Source organism: Colobus angolensis, unplaced genomic scaffold (genome assembly GCF_000951035.1).
Source record: "Colobus angolensis palliatus isolate OR3802 unplaced genomic scaffold, Cang.pa_1.0 Scaffold180, whole genome shotgun sequence".
Lineage (NCBI taxonomy): Eukaryota > Metazoa > Chordata > Mammalia > Primates > Cercopithecidae > Colobus > Colobus angolensis.
In genome coordinates, this window is record NW_012114933.1 from 5,526,883 (window position 1) to 5,535,464 (window position 8,582).

Here is an 8,582-nt window from a genome sequence, read left to right on the forward strand (position 1 = left end):
GCTAATTTTTGTATTTTTAGTAGAGGTGGGGTTTCGCCAGGTTGACCAGGCTGGTCTCGCACTCCTGACCTCAGGTGATCCGCCCGCCTCGCCTCCCAAAGTGCTGGGATTACAGGCGTGAGTCACCGCACCCAGCCTTCTGCTTTTAACTAACATAAATCTTGTTTCTAAAGTCACAAGCTATGGTGAGCAGAGCTATGCAGTGGAAGCATGCTGGACACATAAAATTACAAATTATGGAGCACAAAACTGTTAAGTTACAGAATTTTAGTCGAGATTACAAAAATCATGTAGTCCTGTCAATAGTCTTATCTCTAGACACATTCTTTAAGCATTTCTACCTGAAATACTGGAAAACAACAGTTACTATTTTAGTTTAAGACTCAGTCTTGCATTCAGTACCAGTAAAAATTCTTTCATATTCACTACTAATCATATATAGAACTATAGCTTTTCTCTCCTGTGTATATTATCTAAAAATTATTTAAAGTAAGTATGCATTATATAAAGTTTTAACATCACTTAGCAATTTTTCTTTTCTAGAACTCAGTACAGAGGGACAGTCAAAAACAGTAGGTACATACACACGGATGCAATAAATTATAAAACGATATCCTATGTATAAAGTATGCTAGAATCATATTGCTATAACATTCAACTATTGATCACAAGATTATTAAAACAATAACAAATTAGAGTTCTAACAATCACAGTGACATGGAAAAGATTAGCATAAAATCTATACATATCCAGCAAGGTTCTTTTCATTTTTTTTTTCTGTTTTTTTTAAGATGGGATGTCGAAGTGTTGTCTGGGCTGGAGTATAATGGCTATTCACAGATGTGATCACTACATACTATAGTCTTCAACTGAGAGACTCAAGCAATCCTCCAGCCTCAGCCTCTTGAGTAGCTGGGACTATAGGCATGTCACCGTGCCTGGCTCTTATAATTACACACTGTTATTTTTTGACTCCACTTAAAATAGCTGAGATTATCTTGATCAAATAAACCATCAATTAAAGGTTAAAAAAGCACACATTGTTTTTGGAGGGTTATACATTTAAGCATTAAAAGAATAACAGAAAATTAAGCCAAGTGCCCAATAGTTATAAACTTGGAAAAGTGGATTTAACTTACAACGATAATACTGAATGGAATGATTATTCCACCTAATAACGCATAAGGTATGGTGTCTTCTTTGTAAGGGTACTTGATGGACTCATCATTACAGAATACTCCTCGTTGGAAGGGGGTATGCCTTGAAGTAAGAATTGCAAAAGGCAATCCAGCTAGCAAAAGGGAATAAATGAAAATATCATTAAAAAAGAAATACCAAAACTAATTAATGTCAATAATTATCCCAGAGACTCTATTTAAAAATGCATTTGCCATGAAAATAAGTGAGAGCACATGTAAAAAAGGAAATGCAGCAACGCATGCAACAGAAGTTGGAAAGATTACAGTTTTAAGATAAAGATGTTTTGTCTACAGCAAACAAAGCATTCAAATCCTCTATTAACCAATTTAACAAAGAGTTATCTTTCCTTTGTTTCTGTCCAAATACACTAAACGGATTTTGGGAAAATCTCTTCTCACGTTCTTGTTGTCATTTAATTGCCAGGTTTCTAACACTACTTCAAAACCAATTTTTCATGGGCTTTGCTTCCAAAAAGAAAACATTTTAGCATCCACATTTGGATAGGTCATTGTCACTGGCTAAGCTATCAGAGTATCTAAATAAAACTTAGGCCGGGCGCGGTGGCTCAAGCCTGTAATCCCAGCACTTTGGGAGGCCGAGACGGGCGGATCACGAGGTCAGGAGATCGAGACCATCCTGGCTAACACGGTGAAACCCCGTCTCTACTAAAAATACAAAAAACTAGCCGGGCGAGGTGGCGGGCGCCTGTAGTCCCAGCTAGTCGGGAGGCTGAGGCAGGACAATGGCGTAAACCCGGGAGGCGGAGCTTGCAGTGAGCTGAGATCCGGCCACTGCACTCCAGGCCGGGCGACAGAGCAAGACTCCGTCTCAAAAAAATAAAATAAAATAAAATAAAACTTTATCCACTCATTTCTGTATTGCCTATAGCAGGCTGAAAGCTGCTATTAAAAGAGGAATCTGGGCCAGGCGCGGTGGCTCAAGCCTGTAATCCCAGCACTTTGGGAGGCCGAGACGGGCGGATCACGAGGTCAGGAGATTGAGACCATCCTGGCTAACACGGTGAAACCCTGTCTCTACTAAAAATATAAAACTTAGGCCGGGCGCGGTGGCTCAAGCCTGTAATCCCAGCACTTTGGGAGGCCGAGACGGGCGGATCACGAGGTCAGGAGATCGAGACCATCCTGGCTAACACGGTGAAACCCCGTCTCTACTAAAAAATACAAAAAAACTAGCCGGGCGAGGTGGCGGGCGCCTGTAGTCCCAGCTAGTCGGGAGGCTGAGGCAGGACAATGGCGTAAACCCGGGAGGCGGAGCTTGCAGTGAGCTGAGATCCGGCCACTGCACTCCAGGCCGGGCGACAGAGCAAGACTCCGCCTCAAAAAAATAAATAAATAAATAAAATAAAATAAAATAAAAGAGGAATCTGAACGTAAAGTTTCTTTTTTTTTTTTTTTTTTGAGACAGGGTCTCATTCTGTTACCCAGGCTACAGTGCCATGGCACGATCATAGCTAAGTGTAGCCTCGATCTTCTGGGCTCAAGCTATCCTCCTGCTTCAGCTTCTCGAGCAGCCGGGACCACAGGCACGCACCACCATGCCAAGCTAGTTTTTTGTTTTGTTTTGTTTTGTTTTAATTTTTTAGTAGAGATGAGGTCCAGCTATGTTGCCCAGGCTAGTCTTGAACTCCTGAGCTCAACTGATCCTATGGCCTCAGCCTCCCAAAGTGCTGGGATTACAGATGTGAGCCATTGCACCCAGCCCTGAGCTTAGTTTCTTAAGATGATGATGGAGTCAAGCACAAAGGCACCTAACAGAGAGCGCTGTTTTTATCATCAGTGTTTTCTGTAAAGATCATGTCTTATACTCACCTCCTAAAATGCCAATTTTTTGCCTAAATGTGAACTTCAAGAATTCAATTATCCTTTACTTCACTGAACTTGACCTACTGATTAATACTACAGCATACTAACTAGTATTGTGTTGTAAGAGATGCAGGTTAGCAGAAACCCTCCACGTGAGATCTGCTTTAAGACTGACCCAGGCCTGAAAGGCTCTCTCCTTAAGTGATCCATGTCCCTGTAGTAATACCATAACCACTAAGCTAACACACTCACTGCAGAAGTGTTGCTTCTCTGTGAAGCACCAAGACTTGATGACCGTTTGCAGTTCTCATTAACTCCACTAAGGCCCTAAAGGCTAAATGACAACCAAGCCTCTGCCACTCTGCCTGAGTGTATTTACAATATCAAATCTGTTCAATCTATTATACGAGCTAAAAAGGAGAAGCACACGAAATCACATTTCTTTCACTCTTAGCTCTTTTATTGATCTTCCTATTTTTCATTCGGACACTGAATACATGAACCAAAGCTTAGTTCTCTGTATTAGTCAATTTGCCAATAGCTGTCACCTCTTTAAAAGTCTTTACGATGCTACAAGGTTCCCAAAGCTATAGTCCTAGTAATGCTATGCCTTAAAATAAAAAAAAAAAAAAAACTAAACTAGAGCTGACCTTGCTGACACTTATACGGGCCCTCATATCCCAATTCAGACTATCCTCTGATTCACCAAATAGTTTTCATTCATAGGCATGGGATAAAATGGCCAAGTTTTCAATACATATACCATGGTTATATGTATTGAAATATAACTTCAAAAGAATTTGCACAAACCTTTTGCACTTATCAGCACACACTGTGGAGGTAAATACACAGGACTGTGATTTTATTATTGGTTGCCCCATACAGTAACTAAATGCTTAGCCCCCTAATCAATAACCATACTCTAACTCAATGAGCAAATTTATTTTGTACATAAAAATAACTGTTATTTCTTTTTTCTTTTCTTTTTTTTTGAGATGGTATCTTGCTTTGTTGCTCAGGCTGGGGTGCAGTGACACAATCTCGGCTCACTGCACCCTCCACTTCTAGGACTCAAGCAATTATCCTGCCTTAGCCTCCCAAGTAGCCAGGACTACAGGCACCCGCCACTATGCCAGGCTAATTTTTGTATTTTTAATAGAGAAGGGTTCCGCCATGTTGGCCGGGCTGGTCTCAAACTCCTGACCTCAAGTGATCTACCTAGCTCAGCCTCCCAAAGTGTTGAGATTATAGGCATGAGCCATAGTGTCCAGCCAAAGAACCACTACCTCTATAATCCAATTCAGTCTACACGAAATAATGGAAACTTTTACTGTCTACAAAGCGTATTTCTGAATTGGTTGCATTTTCCAATAAACATTTTTTTCTTTTGGAATAGTATATTTAGTATAGAAATTAAATTCATGGACATGGTGGCATGCGCCTGTAGTCCCGGCTACTTGGGAGGCTGAGGCAGGAGAATCACTTGAACCCAGGAGGTGGAGGTTGCAGTGAGCTGAGACTGTGCCACTGCACTCCAACCTGGGTGACACAGTGAGACTCTGTCTAAAAAAATAAAGAAAGAAACTAAATTCACATATAATAGGATTAGAGTCCAAAACTCACTAGGCTGTGTGTCCTTATTCTCAGAGAAAACATATAGGCCCAAATACACAGGCCCAAATGTATTTAGAAATGCTATTACCATGTATGTCCATTAATATTAAGGGTTTCTTCCCCCTGACCACAAAAACCATGTTAGAAATTATTCTTAGATTTAGAAAAAAAGTTTGTGGGTATTTTTCAGGATACTAGGGGAACAAAATAAAACCATATACAAAGGATAATAGCCCATTTTAAAAAATAAAAACATTCATGTGGGCAAATACTAAGTAAACCTACTGTGCAAGGAATTCCGCTAGGTGCTACCAGGAATACAAATTGAATAAGGCACAGTACGTAATTATAGCAGAGAAAAAACTGAGGTTCAAAGAACTCTGAGTGTTCAAAGGAAAAGGAGAGTTGGCGATGCCTCTGAGTATGATATTCGATAAGCCAGTGGTTATGACAGTCTCCATCTCAGCAGAAGGGGTCTAGGACAGAGACAGAGATTTGGGGATATAAAGGGTCTCTAAAGTCACAGAGGTACAAAACACTGTACAGGATGTATATAAAGAGAAAAGAAGTGGAGGGTGAGGCACAGAGCAACAGCAGAGGAAGAAGAGGAGAGGAAGAAGATTCACTAAGACAGACTTGAGTCGGGTAAGGGCAGGTTAGGAGACAGCGACCTCACCGTGGCCACATTAGAAAGAGAGGGCATTCAGGAGGTGGAGATTGGTCCACAGTGCCCAATATGGCGTCCAATGGGATTTCAATTGCCAGTCTTAGTAAAAGAGGTTTTAATAAGAAAGGGTAACACACAGACTGCAAGTTTTGGTAAGAAAATATGAGAAAATAAGCATGAATCTACCACAAATGCACACTATTCTGTTGAGAGAATCAAGAAAAGAGGTTGCCAACACCAAAAACCTTAGAAATATTTTTAAATTGATAATAAATAATAGCCAATATTTGCCATTCCTCAAATACGCCCATGAGATTTTTTTTTTTTTTTTTTTTTTTTTGAGACAGAGTTTTGCTCTTGTCACCCAGGCTGGAGTAAAATGGTGCGATCTCGGCTCAGTGCAACCTCCACCTTCCGGGTTCAAGCGATTCTCCTGCCTTGGCCTCCAGAGTAGCTGAGATTACAGGTGAGCACCACCATGCCCAGCTAATTTTTTTGTACTACTAAAGAGATGCGGTTTCACCATGTTGGCCAGGCTAGTCTCGAACTCCTGACCTCAGGTGATCCACCCGCCTCAGTCTCCCAAAGTGCTAGAATTATAGGCGTGAGCCACTGTGCCCAGTCAAGATGTATTGAATCAATGCCATTACCCAATGCCATTTCATTTTCACTAACTATCTAAACCTAAACACAGACCCCTGAAAGGGGATGAAGAAAAAGACCAAACCACAGGTTGTTCACTGACCCACTTAAGGCTCAAAAAGAACAGCTCTTTCAGATTCCTGTTCTGGAAATACGGGAATTGTAACAAAAACTGATTAAGTCCAAGGTGGCAAACAACATTGGGCCATGTACAAGGAAGACTGACTGAAGAAGAAGCTGAGAACAAAGCAGGTCTACAGAGGAGGAAGTAGTGACTAGCCTGGTCCCTGAATGGGTGAAATGGGAAGGTAGCTGTGGTTCCCCATTGCCAAAAGGCCTCAGTGATCTTGCTGCTTGGGGTTATTAAAGCACCAGTATCCTTTTCAACAAGGCCCAATTTTACTTGATCTAGTTAGAAAGAATTTCTACTCCTTGAAACCCAGAGAGACAAAGGAAAAACAATTACAATTTAACCATTCCTCCTACTTTGAGAGCATGTAGGTTACTTTTAATTTTTTGATTATCCTATACGATGCTATAGTTAACATTTCCGAATACAAATTCTTGTTTGCATTTCTAATTTCCTTAAGATATATATGTAAGTGGAATTGAAAGATACAAACATTAAATCCTTGATAAACTATTCCAAAAGGGTTACTGCACACCACCAACTTACTTCACCAGACAGTGTAGAAAAGTGAGCAGAAATGCAAACATTTAAATAGATACTTGATGTTAACTTTGACATTTACTAAAGATTTCAAGGCAAAACTTCGTTTATCAATTCAGTCAAAAACCCTTTTCCTTTTACCTGAAAGATTATATCTCTAAATCCCTTTCATCACTTCTCAAATGACTACCCTCATCAAACACTGTTTCTCTTATTACTTGAGCTGGCAAAATTCATTTTCACTCTCCTTTTTTTTTAATTGAGGTATAATTTACATACCATAAAATTAATCCAGTCTAAGTATATATATAATTCAATGGTTTTGGTAAATTTATACTGTGATGCAACATCACCACAATCTAGTTTTAGAACATTTTCATTACCCCCCAAATTCCCTTGAGCCTATGTGCATTCAATCTCTGCTCCCACTAACAAACCCAGGCAACCACTCATCTGCTATCTGTCTCTACATAAATTTGCCTTTTCTAGACAGTTCATATAAATGGAATTACACAATATGTAGTATTTTACATGTGGCTTTTATCACTCAGCATAATGTTTTTGAGGTTCATCTGTGTTACAGCATGCATTTTGTTTTTATTAATGAATAGTATTCAGTTATATGTATATACCACATTTGGTTTATCCACTCACCAGTTAATGGACATTTAGATTGCTTCCAGTTTTGTGGTATTACAACTAATCCTATGAACATTCACCTACAAGTGTTTTTGTAGATATGTTTTCATTTCTAATGAAAGTGGGTGGGATTGCCAGGTCATATGGTAAATTGATGCTTAACTTTTTAAGAAATTGCTAAACTGTTTTCCAAAGTGGTTGCACCCTTTTACATTCCCACATTCTGCTTTTTGATACATTCACTAGTCAGCTCATGACTGAGGTTCACTGCATAGTAAACTCATACTCAGTCATAAACAAACACAACTTTCTATATTTTAACAGTGAATGTTTATAATGGTTCAAGAGAGAGTATGTGATATGGGAAATTATGGCTTCCACGAACCAAATATCACAAGAACACTTCACCATCCTTTACCAGAGACAGGAAAGGACAACATATGAACATGGTCACACCACATCTTCTTTAACTTCCTCTTGCACAAATGCTCAGGATCTTGGAACCAAAATACCAATCCTAACAGTTTTAGTAAGAAATATTGGTGGTGGAGTACCCAGCAAAACTGGGAAACTGGTTAAAAACTCTTTTACATGTGAAGGGAACTCTTCTAATATTAGGGGAAATTACAAAAATGCCTTCACAAAATAATGTTTTAAGGATCACCTATATAGCACCATGGATATATTGTTCCTTTTTGTTGCTGAACAGTATTCCATTGTACGAATCTAAAACATACCAGATGCCCAGGAGAGAGTGGCATGCAACTTTACAGACCACAGTAGCAAATCACTAAGGGACACACTGCCTCAGGGATAACAGCAGCCGGCAACAGTCTGAGAAATCCTGACACACAGATGACAGGCACCTTGGGATTTACTGTGAGATAAGGTACCACCTCAATAGTTTGGAAGAAGAAAAGACCCCATGGGCAGACCAAAAGACCCACGTAATAGAAAGAACTATGTCCACTTGTGAAGTATTTCAGGAAATACATTCTTCTCTTAATGCCTGAACAAGGAGAGAAGAATGTGGATGGAGGCTAGACGCTTGAATAACCCAGACATATAGGCCAGACTGTCAAATAATGGAGTTATTACTATTTTGTTAATAAAATTGCTCATAAGAACTGAGAATCAGTACTTTCCACAATGCGTGGATAGGAAATGCAGCTACACATGAGAACAAGTAAACATGAAAATAAAACTTGTTTCCAACCTAAGAAACCAATCTCCACAGTACTATATTTCTACAGTTCTAATATGCATTTCCCCCATATTATAAGATATCTCCAAAGGGGGAAATAAAAATAAAAATATATTTTTATAT

At 39.5% G+C, this 8,582-nt stretch overlaps 1 protein-coding gene across 2 annotated transcripts in view; it reads right to left on the reverse strand.

The window, feature by feature from the left end:
- The window catches only part of PPAP2A (phosphatidic acid phosphatase type 2A), a 63,604-nt gene that overhangs the window by 44,381 nt on the left and 10,641 nt on the right, over nucleotides 1-8,582 (reverse strand). Inside the window, exon 2 of one of the 2 annotated variants that reach the window (XM_011939368.1) lies at nucleotides 1,140-1,291. The exons of the other annotated variant lie outside the window; for it this stretch is intronic. The gene's annotated coding sequence lies outside the window, so the exon portion shown is untranslated. The remainder of the gene's footprint in view (nucleotides 1-1,139; nucleotides 1,292-8,582) is intronic. 2 annotated transcript variants of the gene reach the window in all.